The sequence below is a fragment of the Panthera onca genome, chromosome A1, assembly GCF_046562875.1.
Source record: "Panthera onca isolate mPanOnc1 chromosome A1, mPanOnc1 haplotype 2, whole genome shotgun sequence".
NCBI classification, from domain to species: Eukaryota; Metazoa; Chordata; class Mammalia; order Carnivora; family Felidae; genus Panthera; species Panthera onca.
In genome coordinates, this window is record NC_138339.1 from 232,098,766 (window position 1) to 232,124,624 (window position 25,859).

Here is a 25,859-nt window from a genome sequence, read left to right on the forward strand (position 1 = left end):
TGGTATTCAATACGTTCACACTGTCCTGCAACCATCACCATTATCCATCCACAGAACCCTTCTCCTGTTGCAAAACTGAAACTTTGTATCCATTCAATAAGGACTCCCCTTTCCCCCTCTTCTCAATTCCTGGCAGTCACCATTCTAATTTCTAGAAGTTTGACGACTCTAGGTGAGTCACATGGTATGTGATTTTGTCTAGCTTATTTCGTTTGGTATAACGTCCTCAAGACTGACCCATGTTGTAGCATATTGCAGAATTTCTTCTCTTTTTAAGGCTGAAAAATATTTCAGTGTATGTATGTGCAACATTTTGCTTCTCCGTTCCATCATCAGTGGACATTTGGGTTGCTTCCACTTTTTGGCTACTGTGAATAATGGTCTATGAACAGAAACACCCAAATCTCTCTTCAAAACCATGCTTTCAGGTCTTTGGGATTTATGCCCAGAACTGGAATTAATGAATCATAGGGTAATTCTATTATTAATTTTGAGGGGAACAGCCATATTGTTTTCCACAATGGCTGCACCATTTTACATTCCCACTAGCAGTGCATGAGGGTTCCAATTTTTCTACGTCCTCACCAATGCTTACTTTCTGGTTTTTTTTTTTCTTCTTTTTTGGGGGGGGGGGGGTTGTTTGTTTTGTTTTGTTTTTAAAGAGTTTTCTTTTTTATTATTATTTTTTAAACGTTTTTATTTATTTTTATTTTTTTGAGAGACAGAGACAGAGCGCTAGTTGGGGAGGGGCAGAGAGAGAGGGAGACACAGAATCTGAAGATGGCTCCAGGCTCTGAGCTGTCAGCACGGAGCCCGACGTGGGGCTCGAACCCTCGAACTGTGAGATCATGACCTGAGCTGAAGTCGGACGCTTCACTGACTGAGCCACCCAGGCGGCCCATGTTTTGTTTTGTTAAGTAGTCATCCTACTGGGTGGAAGTTGGCTACCGCATTTTCTATATGCTTTATCTTTCATAACTCTACCTCTGCAGGCATTGTACTCTATTGTAAGAATTTACATTAAATGGAGTACCTGTCTCCTCTTCCACTAATCTATGACCTCTTCAATTACAGGAACCAAATCTTTTTTATCCTAAATATGCCTCATTCAACACAGAAAGCCAACCACAAGACTGGCTCTGAATTAGAAATTTCCTGAACATCTTCCCCACTCCTCATTACCAATAGAACATAGTTTTGAGTAATAAATTCACAGGAGATTGAGGAAGATCTTGAATTCCAGGCTAAGATGTTTACTCTATTAATAAGCACAAGCAACTAGCTGTTATTTCCGTAAGACGTTGTTATAATCAACTGTTTGGAGAAGGTGTGGTGACCAGAGCACCTGGAGTCAAGAAGCCTAATCACCTGTCTTTGCAGTCACATCTAGGGTGGGGGCAATGCGTGTCTTCATGCGGATGGCAGCTTAGGGAATGGAGCAGAAGGGTCCCATATGGGGGAGGATTGAGGCTGTGTTCTGAGAAATGATGGTTTTATTCTCTAGGGAAACTCCCAGTTTAAGACAGAGGGTCTCAGTTCATGATTCAAAACAAGTCTTTCCTTCCCATTTTTAGTTTTTGAATATTTAAAGTAGGAATAACAATGTGGTAAGTTAATAAATGATGATAAAACCTCAAAGTGAGAAGAAAAAATGGAAATTCAAATTAAGAACATGATGCATCACAGAGTAATTAAACTATCCATGAAAAATAACACCACGAAATCAGTAAATGATATAAACAAGAAATGATCATTAAATATTAAGTACAGCAAAAGGAAACTAAAGAGATACTTAGTAGAGAAACAAAATCAATGAATGCTTATTGGAAACTTGAATATTTCAGGTATGGATAGAATATTAACATAAAACAGGAGGCTTTAAAAACTGAGCCATCTTAAGGATCAAAGATCAAGAAAACAGACATGGAACGAGGCACTGGGGACACTGCTGACCAGTGACAGAGAAACTGACAGTCTAGCCAGAGGACAAGTATTTGCCACAAAAGCCACATATGACCAATCCCTCCAACAGAGTTTAAAGGGATTCAAGGAAAGGGACAGAGATATGGGGTGGCGGGGGGGGGGGGGGGGGGTGGAGTGTGGATTTGTTTAGATGAAGTCTCATCATGTAGTTTCTTGTCTCTGTTTCTCATGGTTAGTTAGGCAGGTAGATGTTTCAACTGCTATAAACACCTCTAAGAGGTAATTCAGCAGCTGTGTTCTGGGCCTGATTCTTTACCTAACTATCCATCTCCCTTCTTCAGCCAGCCAGAGATTAACACAAGTGGAGATACATGAAGTCTATTCTGGACATAATAAAAACATGACTTCTAGTTTCAAGTAACAGATGCCACTGAGGAGGGATTTAAAAGCAACCTAGATCTTTCTTTTCTTTTTTTTTTTTTTAACGTTTTTTTTATTTTTATTATTTTTTTTTATTTTTGGGACAGAGAGAGACAGAGCATGAACGGGGGAGGGGCAGAGAGAGAGAGGGAGACACAGAATCGGAAACAGGCTCCAGGCTCCGAGCCATCAGCCCAGAGCCTGACGCGGGGCTCGAACTCACGGACCGCGAGATCGTGACCTGGCTGAAGTCGGACGCTTAACCGACTGCGCCACCCAGGCGCCCCGCAACCTAGATCTTTCCAAAGGAGCTGCAAATCCGGGTGGGCCATCGACTCAGAGCCCATTGTCCTCTAAGACCCTGGGTGGGTCAGCACCCTCTAACTCCAAGAAGCTTCAACTACTTACCTGGGATAGGTGCCCCACACTCAGAGGCAGGGACTCAATCCAGGGGCAGGTTTTGCATCAATTGAGTGAAAATTTCTGCCCAGAACGTAGTTGTATAATTTAGTTGTATTTGTACTACATTTTATTTTTATTTTTTATATTAAATATAATTTATTGTCAAATTGGTTTCCATACAACACCCAGTGTTCATCCCAACAGGTGCCCTCCTCCATGCCCATCACCCACTTTCCCCTCTCCCCACCCCCATCAACCCTCAGTTTGTTTTCAGTATTTAAGAGTCTCTTATGGTTTGCCTCCTTCCCTCTCTATAACTTTTTTTTCCCCCTTCCCTTCCCCCCTGGTCTTCTGTTAAGTTTCTCAGGATTCACATATGAGTGAAAACATACGGTATCTGTCTTTCTCTGCCTGACTTGTTTCATTTAGCATAATACCCTCCAGTTCCATCCACATTGCTACAAGTGGCTACATTTTATATTGTTTAGCCCTCAAAGAGCCCCCAATTCATGCTCTCGTTCCCACAATGCAGTGGAGCAGGTTTCTGAGTAGGATCTTCTCAATGGAAGTTTCGTGTTCTCTCCACACTGCTACATTAGCATGAACTACACCTTGTACGGAATTTAAGATTATTACTGCAGTTCTTTATAAGCTTTCCCATATTTATCTAAATGATGCACCTGTACAAAGTCAATACATATACTTCCTTACATAAAATTAATGCTGTAGAGAGAAATATTTTTTTTTAAAGAAATGCAACAGAAACATAAACTCTTTAATACCCAGATGGTCAACTTCTACATATATTTCTGCCTTGTTGCTCAAACACCTAGCACAGAATAAACGCACTGGACTCTTAATATTTCCAGAGTTGTTTTTTTCTTCTTAAAATTTTTAAAAACTCTTTGTTTATTTTTGAGAGGGAGACAGAGTGTGAGCAGGGGAGGAGCAGAGAGAGAGGGAGACACAGAATGCAAAACGGGCTCCAGGCTCTGAGCTGTCAGCACAGAGCCCGACGCGGGGCTCAAACTCACCAACCGTGAGATCATGGCTCGAGCCGAAGTCAGATGCTTAACCAAGTGAGCGACCCAGGCGCCCCTGTTGTTTCTTTTTTTTTTTAATATGAGGGCGATCAAAGACATTTTCAGGGATCCATCCCTGACGATATCTGTCAAACCTGTACTGAGGTAGCTTTCTCAGGGATAAGTGAGAGTTATTTCTTATAGGTGTCTCATAAAACACCTACAGCGTCACCTCTTGAGAAGTACTAAGGAATCATGGGGAATTTTATCATCACTGAAATAACGTTCTCTCGAGAAACAGAGAAAGATGCGAAAATTTCAGATACGCTTACATTTTGTTAGGGAAGTAATGCAGCATTTTGTTCCATAGAAGATGGCATAACCTATACAAGAAGCTTTTTATCAAAGTCTTTTCTCGACACAAGCAGGTTCTGCTTTTTTCTTGCTGTATTAATTATTTTATACAGGTTTCTTTCATCTTTTAATTTTTGTCAGAATGTCGTACAGAATATTTCTGCCCTACTTTGATCTCTACCGCCAGAAGTAAGTGAATTCAATCCGAGAGGGAATCCTAATGCACACCAGACTCAGGGGTATCAGGCCATCCTAACGTGGTAAAGACCCCCTCACTGCACACTAAAATATAACTCCTTCTCAGATCACTGCGAATGAGGGGTCAATTTGCCATTTTTTTTTGGTAGGGGGATTTCTTTTTCTACCTTCTTTTAAACAGGCGGTATATTTCTCTCTTTTATCGTTGTTCTTTGCTTCTCCTCACTTCACTCCCCCATGTTTAGAAAATAGAAGGGAACAAATATTTTTAAACGTTTCCAATAATCCTAACTATTAACAGTAAAGTAGAAGTGAATCCAGGCATTTAATTTTCTTATTGCCATATAATGGACATATAACATTGTATTCATTTTTGGTGTACAACGTAATGATTTCACAAACGTATATATCATGAAATAACCACCACAACAAGCCCAGGTCACATCCATCACCCCATATAATTACAGCTTTTTTCCTTGTGATGAGAACTTTTAAGATTTACTCTTCTAGAGACTTACAAAACAAACAACCCCAGGTTCATTCCTACATACTGATTTGATTTTTTTCCATTGAAATAATCTTGGACATTTATGAATAAATATGCATCTACAATACCATTTTTAAAGTTTTCATGGTATTCAACCATATGATGTGGATGCTTTGTACAACCAAATACTCTCCTAGTTGTTATAATATTTTGCTGTTATAACAAGAATGAATGGGTATTGCTTTGGATACATCTGTTGGTTTACCTCCTTAAAATAATGCCTTAAGTGGAATTGCTTGCAAAAAGGTATTCATGATATTAAATATTTTAAATTTTATGAAAAGTACCCTCCTTATATATTACACCAACTTGTGAATTCAACATCAGCGTATACGACACAGTTTCCCATGTACTTATCATCACTCTATATATCATCATTCTTTTCAATCGACATCAGCCTAACAATTGGGGAAAATGATATTGTGTTTAACTTGTTTTATTATATATCGATAGTAGGGTTCAAAAAACACTGTAGGTTTGTTGGCTACTGGCTTCACTTTTTGATAAATGTCCTCTGCTCATTTTGCTATTGAGCATGGTTTATGTATTTATTTATTTTTACTAATTTACAAGAGTTCTTTAAATATTAGGGATAATAATTATTGTTCACAGTGGTTAAGTGTTTCCCACTTTATTGCTTGCCTTATAATTTTTTTTTATCATCTATAGAGGTTCTTAATTTTATCTGCACTAAAAAAATTGAAAAGAACTCTCTTTTTATATAGGTCAAGGTGACTGAAATGCTCTTTCAATCTTTTCTTTTATGGCTCCTGCTTTTGCTGTCACGATTAGAAAGAACTTTGTCCACCTTAGAATTACACAAGGGGCACCTGGGTGGTTCAGTAAGTTAAGCGTCAGACTCTTGGTTTTGGCTCAGGTCATGATCTCACAGTTCGTGAGTTCAAGCCCCTCATCGGGCTTCTCGCTGACAGTGCAGAGCCTGCTTAAGTTTGCCTTTCTCTCTCTCTCTCTCTCTCTCTCTCTGGCCCTCCCCCACTTGCTCTCTATCAAAATAAATAAACTTAAAAAAATTTAGAATTACACAAACATTCACCTATATTCTCTTCCAATGTTTTATTTTTGTTTTTATTTTTATACTTGGGATTCATCTTGAAGTTATTTCTTTTCCCAATTCTATTTCTTTAAAATCCTGCTTTTTCTATACCAAATACATAACATATAAAATGTGTATAGATACAACATATCTATTACATGTAATTGAAGGGATTGACTGATTAACTGAATGAGTGGCCTCGGCTCATTTATGGATCTGCTATTTCATTCCACTGAGATGACTGTTTATATTTTAATAATTTCACATCTTTCAAAACATTTTAAGCTGGAAGGGCAAGTGCCTTTTCATTACTTTTGATTTCTAAATATTTTCTGGTGATTCTGGTACACTTTTTCTTAGAGATGAATATTAGAACGTTTTTGTTAAGAAGATTTTGTTGATCCTGGGTGGCTCAGTCGGTTAAACATCCAACTTTGGCTCAGGTCATGATCTCATGGCTCATGAGTTCGAGCCCCACGTCGGGCTCTGTGCCGACAGCTCAGAACCTGGAGCCTGCGTCCGATTCTGTGTCTGCCTCTCTCTCTGCCCCTCTCCCGCTCACACTCTGTCTCTCTCAAAAATAAACATTAAAAAATGTTCTTTTATTTTATTTTATTTTATTTTATTTTATTTTATTTTATTTTTGAGAGACAGAGAGAGACGACATGAGTGGGGGAGGGGCAGAGAGAGAGGGAGACACAGAATCCGAATCAGGCTCCAGGCTCCGAGCTGTCGGCACAGAGCCCGACGCGGGGCTCGAACTCACAAGCTGTGAGATCATGACCTGAGCTGAAGTCGGACGCCTAACTGACTGAGCCACCCAGGCGCCCCCCAAAAATGTTTTTAAAAGAATGGTTTTGTGAAGTCCTACTGGGAATTGTGGTTGCTACTGTAGTCAACACATCCTTCGGTTTAATGGAGGGGGAGCTTTGTACAGTATCTTTCAAGTATTAAGTGTTCCCGTCCAGGAACAAGATATGTGCCTGCATTTATTCAAATCTTCTTCTCCATCCCTCAGCGCAGTTGTGCATTTTCCTTCACATATCCTACTGTCGTGCTCTTTGGAGTTTTGCCTCCTTTGGTGCTGAACTCCATGGCTCTTTTTTCCACCTTACGTTTTCGGCACTGACAGAGGAACACTGTTACTTTTTTCACCCTGAACGTTGTAACTGGCCCCTTTGCTAATTGGTTCTGAAAATTTTTCAGTTCTTTGCTTTTCCATGAACAGGACTGTTATCATCAAAATGATTATTTGTCTCCTCCTTTGCAGTATTTCCAGTATGTGCCTCTTCCTTGACTAATTGGCAATGGCCCACATTGTAAAAACAAAAGAAACCAACATCAGTAAGAGATTTCCTTGCCTCAGTTTAACCTTCATAGGAAGGATCTGGCCCTCTTCTGACATTTGCTAATTGCATGTTTTCATGAACGTGTTTCATCTCCTGGGGCTATAACCATAGACAGATTTTTTGGATAAAATTTTACACAACCATATGCTTAACAACTAGACAAGACACAACAGTGGCAAGCCTGAGGGTACTTTATGGTATCAGACACTGATCTATCACCAGTCACAGAGGCAAGTGAGGGCTCTAGGGGAAACAACACTGAATTAGAAATAATGAAATTTCTTGCTGTTTCTGATTTTCCTACAGATTTCACTTAAGTTTTTACCTTAATAAGAGCATAATTTCTATGTGTCAAACATGTAAATTTATAAAACTTAATGAAACAAAGTGTTAAAGCTACTAAATATCACAAAATAGGTATTTTTCAAAATGCCAATAAAAGAATATAAGAAAACTTTTTGTCACGTGTGTTTCTGGAATTCAAACTTGTAACATTAGATCTTTAAGTACTTTCAGTATGTATGAGATGATCCCCACACCTTTTTTTATGAAATACATACAAATTACAGCAAGAAAGAAAGCTATCAACATAACCCTGCCAATATTTATTTTTAAGTTGTTTTTTTTTAAAATTTTATTTATTTATTTTGAGAGAGAGAGAGACCGAGTGTGAGCATGCATGCACGGGGGATGGGCAGAGGGAGAGAGAATCCCAAGCAGGCTCCACATTGTCAGCACAGAGCCCAATGTGGGACTCGATCTCACGAACATTGAGATCACGACCTGAGCCGAAACCAAGAGTCCAACGCTTAACCGACTAAGCCACCGAGGCGTCCCGAAAGTTAGTTTTTGAGCAATTTTTCTCTCAGTTAAACTGGCCTGTTGTATACTCATTTACTGAGACTCGGGACTTTATCCTCTTAGCAATATTACCAAAAGAACTTGGATTTTCTTATGTAGGAAAATGCAACATTAGTGCTTTAAGTGTATAGTTCTGTAATTATTTTTACTGACAGTTTTTATATAGAGACAACACAAGTTGCATGGCCTCCTAGTGGGATAAAGGAACATGTATTACGGTTTCTGAACGAAAATGTGAAAAGGAGCAAACCTGTTCTAGGGGCACGGGAACCCTGAGAACTGTCTCTGGGTCTTGGGACCAGAGACACAGAACCCAGAAGGCATTTCAGAAGCCACAGTCCTACTTCTCACTTTATAGGCAGGACACGGGGCACCCACAGGGATCCTGTGGTTTGTCCGAGGGGAATAGCCCAGGTCCATACCTAGATCTGCGTTCTCCTAAACCCGTTACCTTTCATTCCACCTCACTGCCTCCCCAGAAGTCTTTGAGGAGCACAGAGTCCCCGCAATTTCTGTGCTCGGCACACAACGCTCACCCCCCCCGCCCCCCCGCCCCGCCACTGGCCTCTGAGAGTTGCTCACAGGGAACCTCAACCAGTAGGTACACGGTGCCGGTGGGGTCCCATGCATTGAGGACAGCTGCACTCAGCTAGCTTCCTGCTGATACCTGGCAAAGGGACCATCACAGGCAATGAGAGATTCTAGTCGCTGCCAATTCCTGTGGTAGGACCTCAATGCTGGAATCTCCTGATCCTTGGGCTCAAGCTCTTCCTGGAACAAGTACACTTTTCTCCAGAAGGTCCCGGGGCAGCATTCAGTGCCTTTTGCCCTGGTGTGCATCACAGGATGAGGACATCAAAGCTAAGCTCCAGCCCTCGGCCCATGACTAACTCACGCTGGGATGGTGATAAAAGTCATCTCTCCTGTCCCGACATCCATATCCTCCTCTGAGGAGTGATCATGACCGCATGAATGATACCTAAGGGGCCAGTGTGGACGTTCTAGGCTTCTGTGATGGTAAACAAGGAACAGACAACTAAAGACACGTGGAGAAGGAAGACAGTGCCAGGTACAAAGGTGCACAAGGCATATGCCAAGGACTAACCAAAGGGAACCCGCACTTCCTGCACAAGTAACCAGCCTCTAGCCAGTGAGCACATCCTTCCTCAACTGTAATAAAAACCCGAAAAACATGGCACATTTCTCATGCACTTCCAGAGCCACTGTTAGACCCAACATAGCAGCAACTGCTTGAAACACCGCTCCTTGACCTCTGGCTGAATTAGCCTATCTGTTCAGTGAAGCCGTTTCGACAGGACCCATCCAGCCTCGTTTGCCTTTAATAACATACCTTCCCGGTGGCAAAGGAAGTCTCCTGCGTCAGCGCCAACGTTCGAGTCCCACCTTGGGGCTGCCAGGGCCCGAGATGCGCTGGCATTTTCTGTTTTCTAATCAAAGGGGCCAAGGGAAACAGGTGCTGGCAGATGACAGCTGAGGCTGTCTGTGCTGTGAACTCCCTGCCACACACAGTTTCTAATGAAGAGGGCTAGGAAAAAGATGGGAGCCTCAGATTTCTGTCACAGTGGCTGTGGTAGGAGATGCTGGGGTGGCTGTTTTCCTGTCACTCTTACATGTGGCAAGGGCGGGAGGTGGGGGTGGGGGAGACTTCACTAGGGCTTTTGGCAAACCTGTAGTGAGGTATCTGTGTATACTCGTATGTCCATCTATGCACACACGCACACACACACACACACACACACACACACACACACACACACATTCAAGAAAACAAGTGAGGATCTCTGCGTTAGTGCGGTCACATGTTTTGGAACCAACCCTAAAAACCCAGCGCGGGGAAGGAGAAACACCAGTATCTGCCAATACTTACCTTCCCCGCCCCCCCCCCCCCCAGCCCCATCTCCCCACCATACCACCGGGGCAGTTATGCACAGATGTGGAGGAGAGCAGGGCAACCCTCCCCTCTGCTCTTGGAGCTGCTGGTGGCCCTCTATTGCCACACACGGCGGGTAAGAGTGACGAGGCCCTGTACCTGCTCAGGCCGGGCAGGGCATGCTTAACCAGAAGGCCCCCTGAGTGGCAGCAGGGAGATGCGACATGCAGCGGCCGCATCATCCATGTTTCTGTCAGAGGAATCCATCCATCTTTACCGCAGACCCATATTAAAAAGCTCCATGAGAAAAAGATTAGAAAATGTTCCATTCTTCGCCCACAGGAAGCGCAATACACAGAAAGGGAAAAAGCACTCAAATTAGAGAAAATGTCACGGACACAGTCAAGAAATGCTGCCATGTGGAAGAGAACAGGAAGAGAGGGAGTTTTCCAGAACTTACTGGGGAAGTAACCCTCCTTAGCAATACTGCAACAGAGCACTTTGCTTTGAGTCAACTTCGAATAGGTACCTAAATAAACCACCGACTACGGGCCTTGACGTCAGAAACCAAAATTGCAATGCCTTCGCTCTACTGGGAGTGGGTTCTCACCAGCTCCTTAGGGAGGAAGAGCTAGACATTTATATCAAAACCTTCTCCATCTCATCTAAATGTATTATGTGTATTTGGGGTAAAAAGAATACAAAGGGAACGCATCTAATACTATCTTGTGTGTTTAATTATTCTCAATGTATCTCTGTTGTCACAAAGTTCTGAGTTGCTTGAAAAGCTGGTATCTGAACTGAACCCCCCGCAGCCCTCATGCAGCAGAGAGATGCTGGGGTCAGCCAGCCACGTGTGGAAGCAGACTTATGGGAGGGTGGCTCACCTCTGATCTATGCCTCGGTGTGCTCCAAGTTCAAGAGAGCACATCATGCATAGGCACCTGCACATTAAAACAGTAATGACTCCGTAGCAACTGCGGATCCGGTGGAGATCACATTCTGTTATGGCCCTACAACCACCGAGTAGAACAAACACACACATCCCATTGTTCCACTCAACATGATGAGACTTTTTTTAGAATCTGTATATCCCTGGCTACCAGTTCAGGCCTCTTTACACGTCACTGCTTTGCTAATTACAGGGGATGAGAAAACCACAATGAACTACATTTGCCTGCCTATCTAGTTATGAAAGACAGATTAGATAAACAAGATGCAAAAGATACATTATCTTCAGCGTATACAAACAATCTTTCCAAGGCTTCCATCAGTTCTCCTTTTGTGAGTGTGATTTTTGACAAGACCAACTAAATTTAAAGGAAAACAAAGAACAATACTTAGTCTTATGACTCCGGTGATTGGTTACCCTGAAGCGTGTGCCTGGTAGGCTCGCAGCCTGGTCAAAATCATCCTTACATAACACGGTCAGAAAAGAACTTTCAATGCCAATGTCAAATTCACAAGCGCATACACTGCACAATGATATTCAAACCCCAGCTAGTGAACCTATTTTACCGAAACCACTAAAGGAAGCAAAACTGTCTCCTACAAAACCCGCATACATTCAACTGTGTAAAGAACATTCAACAGAATGTGTCAGGTTAGCACCCAAAAGTTCTCACACGCACCAGATAGAAATTTTGATGTCTGCTGGCTGAATAGACACATAATAACAGCGGTAATAGCATTAATGGGATCTAGACATTCTTTTTTTTTTTTTTTTTTTTTTTTTTTTTTTTTTTTAAAACACAGGTCGAGTGTGCTGTCTTTTTTTTTTTTTTTTTTTTAATTTTTTTTTTCAACGTTTTTTATTTATTTTTGGGACAGAGAGAGACAGAGCATGAACGGGGGAGGGGCAGAGAGAGAGGGAGACACAGAATCGGAAACAGGCTCCAGGCTCCGAGCCATCAGCCCAGAGCCCGACGCGGGGCTCGAACTCACGGACCGCGAGATCGTGACCTGGCTGAAGTCGGACGCTCAACCGACTGCGCCACCCAGGCGCCCCTAGACATTCTTAATAATGTCTACAATATTCCATTTCAGTTCGTGACTTGCTAGCAGATAAAAATCTATATTTCAATTCATTTATACTGTATGTTTCTCTCACATTTTGTCTTTTTCTTTTTTTTTTTTTTTCAATTCAGGCTGCTCTTGTCCAAGAATGTACATCGTAAGGTACCTAACGTGATTTTTTTTTAATTTTTTTTTTTTTAACATTTATTTATTTTTGAGACAGAGAGAGACAGAGCATGAATGGGGGAGGGTCAGAGAGAGGGAGACACAGAATCCGAAACAGGCCCCGGGCTCTGAGCTGTCAGCACAGGGGCCCGATGCGGGGCTCGAACTCACGGACCGCGAGATCGTGATCCGAGCCAAAGTCGGCGCTCAACCGACTGAGCCACCCAGGCGCCCCAGTACCTAACGTGATTTAACAGTCCTATCATCTGCACAGAAAATTCCACAGGGTGAGATCTGCATTTCACAAAAATGAAGTTTTCTTTTTATCTCATAAGCACCCACTTAAGAATGTCTTCTGACCAACTGAACAGAATTTCACTAGTCCAGCATCTCCCCGGCTTGAAAATACACATTTCTGCATCTCGAGACCTCCAAAATACTGTCTGGACCTTGGCCTTTTGGGTTAGCTCTCTCTGGGTCTCCACCTCACGGGGAGGCAGGACAGGAGAGCGGCGGAACAGGAAGCCTTCGAGGAAACCAGAAAGAGGCTGATGGAGTACTGACAGCTCTGGAACCCTTAACCAAGGTTATTTCCCACCACAGATATATTACCATCCGTACTCCACTCCCCTCACCTTCCTTCCTTACCCTCCCCCTCCAGCTTTCCTTTGACTTAATATATTTCTCTCCCATTTTTTCCCCTTCTAGTTTGGATACCATCCAACCCTGTCTGGATATAGTGGGATTAAGTTAATATGTCTACATTCTGAGAAAGTATCTTAAGCAAAATGTTAAATTATGCATACTCTTACATTTGTACATTAATATAATGACTCTGATCCCCATCACTATGGGTGATTTATTCCACTTTCTATGACCTAGTCTTATGGCCAGTTGTACGAACTTATGAAACAACTAGTCAGAGGTAGAGGCAGCATCTATGGTTTGAGAAAAGTCTCCTCGGCCCTCACTTCTTTTTAACTTCTTATAACTTCTATACAAGACTAAAGGGATCAAGTAGGAGATCTTCATTAGTCATTATGAATCTGAAGGATGCTATGATCAGAAATATTATTATATTGGGGCACTGGGGTAGCTCAGTCGGTTAAGCATCTGACTCTTGATTTTAGCTTAGGTCGTGATCTCATAGTTCGTGAGTTCGAGTCTCACATGGGGCTCCCTGCTGACGGTGCGAAGCCTGCTTGAGAGTCTTTCTCTCTCTCTCTCTCTCAAAATAAATAAGTAAACTTAAAAAATAATTGTTATATCTTTTAGAAAATGCAAACTGATAATATAATCTAGAATTTCACTAACAGGAGAGCCACTAGCTACAAGTGGCTATTTAAAGTCATTAAAATTAAATACAATTTAGAAGTCAGCTCTTCAGTTACACTAGCCATATTACAATGGCTCAGGAGCACAGACATTGAACATTCCATCATCACAGGAAGTTCTACTGGACGGCCATGTTCTAGGGACACATGAGGATCCTATTACAAACCTACAAATAAGAAAATGCCTTTCTTGGCAACAATAATTAGGATTTTTAATTTTAGAAAAAAAAATGTTACCCTTTTTCATCACAGTAGTGAATTTTTTCTCCAGTTCCTGAGCCAACTGGACACCTACGCCATAAAACGAGTGATTTCCAACTGTCATCCGTGGAATCTCTTAGGGTTGGTACAGCAAGACTGGACAGGGAAGGGGAAAGGCACAGATGGTTTGAGGCTCCCTGCAACCCTTTTCAACCAGCACCTCTGTTTCCAGGGAGTTGTATTTGTTTGTTTGTTTGTTTTTAAATGTTTATTTATTTATTTTCAGAGACTGAGGACACCTGCGCGCACACGCACAGGAGCGGGAGAGGTGCAGGGAGGGAGAGAGAGAATCCCAAACAGGCCCTCCACCCAGCACGGAGCCCAGTGCAGGGCTTGATCCCACAACCATCAGCACACGACCTGAGCTGAAACCAAGAGGTGGACGTTCAACCGACTGAGCCACCCAGGTGCCCTCGAGGAACTGTATTTAAATATTAGTTTACGACTCAGAGAAAGCTCCCGAGAAACAGTATATGCTCACTCTGGAATCTGAGCTGCTCTCACTTACAGTATAACACGGACGAAGCGCTGGAGAGAAGCGTGATCCACCATATCACTGGAGACAGGCCTAACATCTGGTAGATCGTTTCCAGTATAAAGTCATGTTTTCCAGCCTCACGTTGGCCTTTATGCAGCCCTGCAATTCTCCCTTCACTTCTTACGGACTCATACTGTATTGCTCTAGGTAACCATTATATGCCTTTCTGCTTTATGAAACCCAATTCCATCATGTTTAATCTTTGTAAAAACCCTACTTTTTAATGACCTCAGACCCATCAAGCTACCTAATGTGAATTCCCTGGAGTTCTTTCCTCCTGCCCAGTATTTCTCTGTACTCATCCTTTACCCCTTTCTTTCTCTCTTCTCCACTTGTGTTTGACGTCATTCTTTCCCGTTTCTTCCAGGAAGCGCTCCATCTATCACCCCCACTTATTTTTATCTTCAATGGCTTCTTCATCACTGGATCCTCCCTCTTGGATCATAAACATTCTTATCTGTGTTTTTTAAAAAGCAGGGGAGGGGGCGCCTGGGTGGCTCAGTCGGTTGAGCGTCCGACTTTGGCTCAGGTCATGATCTCACAGTCTGTGAGTTCGAGCCCCGCGTCGGGTTCTGTGCTGATGACTCAGAGCCTGGAACCTGCTTCCGATTCTGTGTCTCCCTCTCTCTCTGCCCCTCCCCTGCTCACGCTCTGTCTCTGTCTCAAAAATAAATTAAAAAAAAAAAACATTAAAAAAAAAAAGAAAAAGAAAAAGAAAAAGAAAAAAGTGGGGGAGGTATGAAACCAAATACAAAACAACTTTCTCTGTTCCTCTACTGAGTCCTTTCTTTTAAAAAAAAAGCGTATGTATTTATTTGGAGAGAGAGAGAGACAATGTGAGTGGGGGAGGGACAGAGAGAGAGGGAGAGACAGAATCCCAAGCAGGCTCCCCACTGTCAGTGCAGAGCCCGAGACACGGGGCTCGAACTCACCAATCGTGAGATCATGACCCGAGCAGAAATTAAGAGTCAGACGCTTAACTGACGGAGCCATCCAGGTACCCCCGAGTCCCTTCTTTTTCCTCCACTAAGCATCCTAACATTCACCTCTTTCCTCCATTCTCACCTGCCTTACCCCCTGATAACCCGACTCCTGCCTTCATACATCTTGTTCAAACTGACATCGAAGCTCCCGGTGAGCTCCTAATCATTAAGTCTGCATTTCCATTCTTCCTCATGTTGAGATGTCCCCCTCTGCAGCACAGACCGCATTGACTGGCCAGGCGCTTTCGGTGAATTCTGTCCTCTCTGGCCTCTCCTGATGTTCCTCCCTCCTCGCTAACCACGCCTTCTCTGGTTGTGCTCCCTGCTCCTGATCCAGAGACAGGCCCTGCTCGTGTCACATCCCTCCTCTCATCTTGTCCTACTCGCGCTCACCAGTGAGGTCAGTCAAGGCTCCTCCCCTTAATGTCAGAATGTCAGCCCAGCATGTGTATAAATCCACCGGATGAGTTTCTGTGAATGCTTTTCTGGGACTTTGACATGACTCGAGACCCTCAGATTCCGGTCCTGAGCCCACAATTCTGAGAGTGGTACCCTCACCCCCCCCTTCCAGGCACTCCACCCTCGCAGGTGCTCTTGACCTGTCAGCTCTGACTCGTTCAGATTTGGCCCTTTCTTTCCCTCCCTACTGCTGACCCCTTACTTCAGGCTCCCACTAAGCCTCTCCTCCCAGCTCCTGCCTGTGATGGGAGCCAAAGAACCCATGGACTTCATGAAATGTATTCTTTCTCCCTGAAAGTGGAAGATATTATCAATCTGTGGCCCCTGTCCACTGCCTTAAGGAAGATATTGCAAGGATCTTTATGAACCTTCCCAGCAGACGGCCCCGTGCGTGTTATGGCAACGCAAGAAAGCGTGCACTGTTGGCAAAGTTCCTGTAAGAAGTCAAGATGATTCTAGGAGTTAGGCTCAGTTGCTGTTTACTACTTCTTCTCTGTCATCATCCCCAGTGGTGTTAGTGTCGTGATGGAAGGTCACCCCTGACCTGTCATTTCTGCTACAGCTGAAAGCAATAAAAGGTATGAAAACACCCTCCCCCACACTTCCCATCTCTCATAGCCCAATAATCTGAGATGTGTGGCATCAGGCAGAGCGCAGGGGTGCGAGCGGGACTTCCAAGAACCTCACAGCCCTACATTTTACAGATAAAAAGCAGGCCAGCAAAACCTCCGAGCTGCTGTTTGTTAGTGTTCTGAAATTTCGATCTCCCATGGCAGGGTAAAAATAACAAAAGTAAGGTCTGGCCAGAAGGAAAGGAACTCTAACTTTGGCAGAGCTGAGGTCGCTCATCCCTGGTCTCCCCTATCCAAATGACTTGGCTCACAAATATCATAGTGATTGTTCTCAAATACAGTTCTTCTTTTTTTTTTTTTTTTTTTTTAACGTTTATTTATTTTCTTGAGACAGAGAGAGAGCATGAACGGGGGAGGGTCAGAGAGACAGGGAGACGCGGAATCTGAAACAGGCTCCAGGCTCGGAGCTGTCAGCATGGAGCCTGACGCGGGGCTCAAACTCATGGACCGTGAGATCATGACCTGAGCCGAAGTCGGACGCTTAACCGACTGAGCCACCCAGGTGCCCCCAAATACACTTCTGATTATTCACCACTTCAGAATCATAAATGGCTGCATAATTTTAACAGAAGAAAGCCACAGGATCCTAGCTCCTGAGAGCCAAAAGTGGGCAATTTATTTAATTCGATCTCTTCCAAGTTTATAACAAAAATCGGAGTCCAGTGAGGTTAAGTGACCTTCCTCAGAACTGTCCTATTACCGTAAATGCTGATTTTGATGCATATCTTGCACACAAGTATGGCATATTTCTTATCTTGACCCCTTCCCACAGTCCAAGGTTCCTTTCTTCATTAAATATCTTGAATAAGCTAGAACACGCTAGACTATGGCACTTAGAAACCTCTTGAGGGACAATATGATTTCCAACAGTTCTGTCCACATAGCTGAGTCTAGGTGGATAAATTAGATGTTACTTAAGCAATAAAGAAAATGTTTTCACTTACAGGCAATGCTGCATAGTACTCAGAAGAACCATGTTCTCCTTTGTAAATGAGTGTGAAGGAAGCAAAGAAAGAAGAAAAAAGAACTGAGTGGGAAGAATCTGGAAAATTAACAGCAAGAGTCAGTGAACACGATTCTATTTTTTCCTTATAAAGAATACTTTAAATTACATAATTACAGATTCCAGGGAAATAGGTATTTAAATCCATCAGTGACATGTGTTTGACTTCCTCATTTGCAGAGAAAATCAGAAGCTTATTTTGGTTTTTGTTCTCACTCTTCTCTTTTCCCCGCCCACCTAAATCGGATTGAGATATTTGACAAAGTAAGACCCTAGTACAATGGAAATTAGACTCTAGCGAAACGAGAGGCTGTGTGAAGCTCTTTACACACTACAAAATCCAATGTTCCCACTTTTTCCTACAGACATTAGAAAGGCACAGAAATAAAATCAGATCCAACTCCCAGTTTCTATTTTGAGCAGAGGTTTTAAATGCCATCGGCTTAGATTAATGTGCTATGAATTAGTCACCTTGCATAAATATGTTTCATTTAAAGGAAACCCAAATGAATGTGTTTCCTTAAATGATAACATGCTAAGGGCATGGCAGAACCCTTTTAGATAAAGAAAACAAAACAAGACTTTCCTTGCCTGTATTTTATAAATTTCCAAACAGTGTGAAGCTTAAAGCCCAAAAGAGATACCCATGAAAATCTACCGATCGGCTTCTAGAACTGCCACCTTTAATGTTGCATAAATGATAAATGTTTCATCTTAATGTTCAGAGAGGTATTCACCGTACATGACAGAGGGGATTATAAAAATTTAGAAATGAAATAGACATCATCTCCCTGACTTATATGTTATCATTACCACTTTCCCATGCCAGACACAGTTAATCCATCAGGGCCATTTTTCCAAATGAGCTTTTAAATCCTTCTCAACATAGAACTTTATGCACACGGCCAATGAATGGAAATGGTCATTGAACCATTATCGTTATTAATATGCAAGGCCCTTTCCTGAGCACTTTGCCTTTCATCCATTCCATTTAATATTCCCAATCCTATGGTGGTTGTTTACACTTATTTCTATCTATTCTTATTTTACAATGGGAAAACAGAGGCCCTGAGAGATTAAGTAACTGGCCCCAAGTCACGGAGCTAGTGAATGGTGGAGACGGGACACAAACCCAAGCAGCCTACTTCTTTCACCACTATGCTATCTGGTGTCTTCAGAAATGAAAGCCAATGCGGGGGGGAGATGAGATTTTAACCTTCTTTTATGGAAAAAAAGTAAAGTAAAGTAAATAGTGCAATAAGCCTTCATAGTTCCATCATCCAGCTTCAAGGAATATGAACAATTTACCTATCTTTTTTTAGCTTTTTTCGGAGGTTTTTTTTTTTGCCAGATTATTTCATAGCAAAGCCAGAACACTGTCATAACCTAAAATGTGGAATAATGAGATCTGAAGATACAATGCAGTGGTGCTGAGACAGGCGGCGGGGGGGGGGGGGGGGGGGGCAGGGGAGGGGATAAAGGGCGTGAGGGCTTTCCTTACCCTTACCCCCAACTCAGGAGGGTTAGGTGTTCCCCCTTTTATATGCCTCCTCCCCACCCACCACCCACCCACCAAACGCTATGCAGTCTTCAGCCATGGTCACACTCTCAGTTCCCTATGTGGATTTATTTTCACACTCCTGTCTCTCTGCTGGATTCTAACTTTGCTAGAATAAGATCATGGTGTCTCAGTCACAAGAGCTGCAGTGCTGAGCTCTGGGCTTATCCCACAACAGACGCTGAAAGAGGGCTGGTTTGGGGAAGGGAAAGTGGACAATCTGACAGTCACAAAACCAGACAGCCAAGAAAAATGGGGCAGCTCAACTAGACATGATAAAAATATCATCCCCGAAATTTCAGTTTACGTTTCTTACAACGAAAAATGGTCAACTTTTTAAAAAACAAAATGGGATACATTCACGCTCTAATCCCATCTCCAGGTGGACCTGATAATTATTTGAGTGTTTTGAAAAGGAAGTACAAAGATGTCAATAAGGCTTAATCTCAAATAGGCAAGAGCTTCTCTGAAATCTGACCTCACAGGTCCCTTTCAGCTCCTTTCTCCATGAATAAAAAATGACTCCCTCCTTGCCAATGGAACATGAAATAGATTAATGACTGTTTTAGTAGGAGTTATTAATAATACTTCTTGGCAACTCTGAACTTATTTTGAATTCATGTCAGATACAGAAAATCAAAAGTGTTATTTATGTAAATGTAGTTTATGGTATTCATGAGCATAAATGCTGAAGTTAACATTACAAAAAGCTTTCCTATTAACCCTTAGTTTCATTGATTAATCTTCCAAAAAGGCTAGTGATTTTCCAGTTTAGAATATTATCTCCAGAACCCAAATCCTATTTGATAATTAAAAGAACATCTACTGACTTAAGTACTTCAATAAAAAATAAACGCTAAAACGTAATGAAAATATCTAACCTCTCCAATTAAGATATTTAATTTTGAAGACTCTTAAATTCTCCCATGAAAAGCCTCAATGGTAGGGTTTTATGCCAATTCTTTTAAAGTGGCTAATTATATGCAAGGAGATATATAGGTTATTAGAGATCTATGGAACTATTAAGTCAGTCTACATGATGATTTATCTCTGAATATAATTATACTTTAAATGACCTATTATCTTTTCCACTCTTTGAGTTGTACAGATTATCCATAAGTACACCATGGTCCATAGAAGTAACATTTTAGAGATTCCAGAAAACTATGAAACCCACACTGATGAAGAACTTCGCCAACTGTCAAAACCCATGAAAGTCTTAATGAAGTGAAAATAAGTTCCCAGTACAAGATACTTCTGAAAGCTGCTCAGGTTCCTCTAAGGGATCTCTCTTGATCCATACTCTTACATAAGAGAAAATGATAGAGAATTTCCACTGGGAAAGAATTTCTCTTGACACTGTACTATTGTCAACACGAAGGATACTAAAATTATCAAAGACCTAGCTGCTATCCTCAGGGAGCTGACAATCCGTAGGGGAGACAGGGCATAGAAACAAGTAAGTACCACCAGCCGGTGTGTGATAATCCACAGAAGTGATCCAAGCAAGGGGCCACGGGAGTTCTCAGGAGAAAAGATGGTTTCTGGTTCACAGATGAAGGAAGACTTTTGAGAGGAAGTGGTATTTGAATTATGCCTGAAAAACTTACAGAGAAACTTGGTTGGGAGTAGGGGGAGAGCATTACGCGGATGAATGGTTTGCACCAACACCACAAAGGAAAGCACAAAGCCCTCAGAGAAAAAAGTGAACGATTCTGGTTGGCCAGTTGAGGGTGCACACGAGGGGATGGTGTGTGGGATCTGCCAGAGCAGATCATGGAGGACCTAGAACGTCCAGCAAGGAACTGTAGCAAGCGCAGGGGCACCATGGAGCAATCATAACAGGGGGGAAAGGGAAAATGATCTAGGACCACATGCGCTAAGGATTACAGAGTGACGACGCAGCGGGAATGGCTTAGGTGAGAGGTGCTACAGATTTAAAGTAAGGTGAGCAGACGAAAGAGGATGGAGTACGTGAGAGAGTGAGAATGGACCAGATATGATCACTGAATAGAAAGGACGACAAAAAGAAGGTGAGAGGAAATGCTGATCCCGAAATTTCCAGCCTCAGTAGCCCGATCACAGATATCATTAACAGAGTGACCGTGAGAGAAGGTACCGGTCTGGAAACGATAATAAAAGATTCATTTGGGGGAAATGTTCAGTTTGAGGCAATTTGGGTCGGCCTGTTGGAGGTGTTCGGCGTCGTGTGAAATGTGGGTCAGTGGTTCCAGAGAGAGGTTGAGGCGGCAGATCAGAGTCGGCAGAGTGTTCAAAGTGCTAAGAGCTGATAGTATGGATAAGATGAACACGGGGAAGCCTAAAGAATTGGCAGAGGGGTGCCTGGGTGACAGCTCAGGTCATGATCTCACAGTTTGTGAGTCTGAGCCCCGCATCGGGCTCTGCGCTGACGGTGCGAAGCCTGCTTGGGATTTTCTCTCTCCTTCCCTCTCTCTCTGCCCCTCCCCTGCTCTCTCTGGCTCTCTCAAAAATAAATAAACTTAAAAAAAAAAAAAACAATTGGAAGAGATGCCTCGTGAGAACAACTTTGGGGAGCTCAAGCACATAAGGCCTCGGGGTACGGAACACAGATGACTCTACGAGGAACTAACTGGCAGGCACATGAGGGGATATGCCAGATATCGCAACCCCTCAAATTCAGGGGGTTTTCTCGATGCACCAATAGCTCTCCTACAAAAGATCTCCCAGAGCCCATCTCCGCCTCCCAAAATACAACCCCTCTGAGAAACTCCCCGATCACCCCAATCAGAAATTAACCCTCCACCCCAAGCCAGGAACAATCACCCAACTTTGTATCATTTTGAAGGCTGTAGGCACATATACGCTTGTGTCGTGATCATTTATACAATGCCAGCCTCTCCGTCCACCTCGCCAGCTGTATTCCTACTTCCCCAAACGCTACTACCTCTCTGCACCAGGGAAAGAAACAAGAAGAAAGCCCTCATTTTTCTTTTTTTACTTTTTAAGTTCTTTGTCTCGTGAGCTCTGGTCTTCGCTCACCCCATGGAGAACATGTGGCAGATTCGAATGGAGACGACGTGGGAGGGAAACCATAAGGGGCCACTGCAAATACCACCATCTACATCATATTCTTTTTAGATAGAGATTTTCTTCTTTCTTGAGCACTCAACACGTTAGGTGCTACTCAGAATACACAATGAGATAAGATCCTCTACAGAAATTATTCTATCTTTCGGTGATACGAACTATTTTCATTAATGGTTAATTCATGAAATCCTCAAGTTTCCCTACTCCCCTCCATACCCTCCAAAAGTTTAACTTTAAATTGTACCTATCCACTGGGAAAATCAAGTCTACAGCTAGTTGCTGATAGATCTGACAACTAGATACAGTTTAGGCTCTAATACATTACCAGCACTAAATTCCACAGTAATTTTTCTTCTCTAAGATTTTTTTTTTTTGGTTTGGTCTCTGAAAACTATTAAAAAAAAATTATGAGCTACACACTGGGTCAGACCTGCTCAAATATATGATTTAAAGTTTAAGCTTAAGTTAGGGAATTACTTTGTCTCTCTTCAGTTTAAATCTTTAAAAAAGCCGTGAGTTGCTAACTAGGGTAATTTGGTATTTTATTTGAGGTTCTAAAGGTACCAGCCTCACAATCTTCACGTGATGAACCTATAAAGGAGTGAAGGGGGCTGGGAGGGCTGTCACCTGCAATACAATGAATGTCAAGGTTCTGTACCAGTCCACAGGAACTGAGTGACTAGTTGGCAATTACAGGGAGGCAGCCTGAACCCACACAGAGCACTGCCTCGTGACGAGAGCTATCCCGTCTCAAAGGCAGCTTCTTCACAAGATGGAATGTTCTCTATCATTCAGTGTTTACACAGGGGCTGGCTGACAACCCAGGAAGTGGGGGAAAGGTGAGTTCAGTCTACAGGGTCCCTCCAGGCCACTCTGACTCTAACTTGCTTCACGAACAGGAAGAAAAGACTTTAAATCATGAGTGGTTCTTCACCTTATGTGGCAACTTTAAGGACTACATAGAAGAAGAACACTGGCCCAGGAGCCAGAATGAGTCACTTTGATCTCAGTTTGCTAGCTTTAAAATGAGGGGGTGGACTGGGTCCCAAGATACCCTGATTTTAGGGTCTCTTCAAAGGGCTTCATAATAGAAGTAATATGATCTAAGTACATACAGGTATAATTCATTTCTCTGTGTCTGCTCCATTTGTCAAAACTTTGTGGAAAAGATTAAAAGACACGGAAGGGCCCTTGACTTAGTGCCCAGTGGGTCTGAAGACACGGTAAAGAACCAGAGTCCAGGGTGGAGAGTAGATTCCACACCCAACAGCCGAGACCCAGGTCCAGGGGAGCCCAGGGGTCTCTCCTCTCCACTCTCATTGTCACCTGCCCCTCAGGACCCTTTAGAAAAGCTGCAGGGAGAGCGAGCTGTAGCTAAGCCAAAGTCATCCAGGAAACACTAAGTTCATAATGAATCACTGTAAAGTGTCCTAAATATAGCATGCTTCGGTCATCGTGGACACTGTTCGGACTGTTTATAGGCACATGAGTATCTAAAAATATGAGCTGCGCACTTTCAAACAGTTCCTTATTAGAGTCATGTTTCAGATTTTGAGACATCTACTGTGCCATGATATAATTCCTAATTACTGTGGTATTCCTAAATGCAATTCTATGTGAATGTACTGTTTGAAGAAAGACCAATGTTCCAAGAAGGAAAAAGGAACCAGCTCTGATATGCTAGCTGTTTCCATGAGCTAAACCAACAAAGCTTTGCTCCTGTGGTTTGATCTAAGGACTTTTGGCTCTTTTGAGTGCCTCATATTTTACTTAATCCTTGTCATCAAAGCATCATCCCTCCACTAAAGAACAGAAACAAAATTTTTGACATTACATCTAACAACAAGTATTAGCAGGTGGTTAATGGCACTCAGATATCAATTCAAATAAGTGAGAAATTTTTCTGTGGTTTATTGGTGAAGTATAAATTTTACACATGGTTAGGTGGCAAATCAATTCTAATGCTGCTTTTTTAAAAACTGGAAAAGAATTCTAAATGCATATCTATTATGTATTAATAACTAATGCGTTACATATTCATAATTATGTATTAATAATTAATTTATTATTTTACTATGAAGTCTTTAAAGTAGGAGTTATTTTCCTTGGCACATAATGGCTCTTGCCTCCCTGGGTGCTCAGGGTGTCCCTCTCTAGCATCCGTTCAAGCAGATGTGAGAAGAAATGACGTAAGCACACCTGGAATTATTCTGTCCACACCTATCAGCTCTCCTTTAGCAAAAACTGCTACCATGGGAACGAAGCTCAATCATCCCGAGACGATTCTTATTTTTTAAAGAAACCAAGGCCTTAACTACTTCCTCGGAAAGATATATACCGAAAAATACTTTTTTTTTTTTTATAATTACTCACTCATGCTGCTTCCTCTAAAAGAGAAACATGCCACCAGGGATTTTACTACTAAAAAAGATGACAAATAGTTGCTCCTATACTTAAAAATCTTCAGATTGTCAATATGCACACACGTGGGAAAATATGAGTTACACATTTGCAAAGAGCTCTTTCAGATTTTGAGAATCTGGTGAAATCCCTAATGACAAGTGTATTCCTGTGTGAAAGCAGTTCTGAGATACAGCACCTTTAGCAAACCAAGTGAGCAAAAAACCTCTCAGAAACTGCTTACAAACACATCAAGATAAAGGAAAAGGTAATGCATTATTTTTAGGAATAACTAGGTAGACCAAAATTTAGAACTTTGCAGGTATGAACGTGCCACGCATCATCTCTGTGAACCCAAGAAAGGATAGAGAAAGAGCAAGCTCGGAGAAAAGAAATTTAGAAAATAATATAAATCAATCTTGTTCTCCACCTCTCCCCTCCCATATACCCCGTCTTGTCCTCTGTTTCTTTCTCTTGCTACTTACTTCAGCACGATTCAACTACTGTAATCCCTCCCGAACAGCACTCCACATGAAAACCTCGAAGACTTCCCTGGTCCTCTGGCCAGTTCTTGCTAACCAATGTCCGAGATGTCATGGTTTCAGATCTAATAACAATGACTTTGAAGTTGACAGGCTGAGACGGGCTTTGGTCATCAAAGGCTCAGGTCAGTGGGGCGGCCTCCAGGTCTCCTTTAGAACGGTGGCTGTTTGTGACTTGCTCTGAGACTATTAATTCATACTTTAAAACACAGCTTCCAACATCAGTCTCGGGAGCCAGGCCTAGAGTAGCATCACTCAGCCAATGGGGACCTTTCTGGGCAGAACTGAAGAAGCTCAGCTCTACTTTTCTATTTTTCACACTGTTTAGGTAACTTTGAGAAATCCAGCCAAGTGCTCCACCAAAATGAAGCCATGACAGGTAATCCCAGGTGACTAAAAGGATTCTCACCACTAATATCTAATACATAATATGCTTCATGATAGCACAACATGGGAACACCTGTGTTGGATCTTTCTTTGACTTCTTACATAGAATCCATGAGCAAAGGGCTCCTGGAATCAGTACCTGGTTAAGTCATTTTCTAGATTTAAGTCTTTTTCTGGCACTCTAATTCCTCATAATTGAAAAAAATGATAGTGCCAAACAGGCCTTTTTTCCTTCAGTAGATCATTTTCTAAAGTCCTAACAATGGTAGATTAAGGAAGTAAATAATATAATATAATATAATATAATATAATATAATATAATAGGAAGTCAAATCAACTCTTTCAAACGCAAAGAAATGAAGCCGTTATACCCATATGCCCATATTGAAGAAATGCCCATATTGAAGAAATGAAGATATGGCCATTCACCTGCCCCGGTGTGGTCCTAGGGGCGTGTCCCACAGGGAACAACGCAGCCGGCCCCGCCCACC

The 25,859-nt window shown here is 42.3% G+C and overlaps 1 protein-coding gene and 1 long non-coding RNA gene across 4 annotated transcripts in view; both read right to left on the bottom strand.

Annotated features, from left to right (window-relative positions):
• Positions 1-25,859, bottom strand: part of MTUS2 (microtubule associated scaffold protein 2) — a 566,588-nt gene that overhangs the window by 289,742 nt on the left and 250,987 nt on the right. The gene's annotated exons all lie outside the window — the stretch shown is intronic.
• On the bottom strand, positions 628-6,450 carry LOC132682233 (uncharacterized). Of its 2 annotated transcripts, XR_013554320.2 has the most exons (3): positions 2,636-6,450; positions 1,034-2,376; positions 628-1,000 (listed from the first exon to the last, which is right to left on the bottom strand). It is a non-coding gene; the product is annotated as an uncharacterized LOC132682233 (long non-coding RNA). The 2 variants fall into 2 exon arrangements; XR_014137554.1 differs by having other exon boundaries at positions 628-2,376.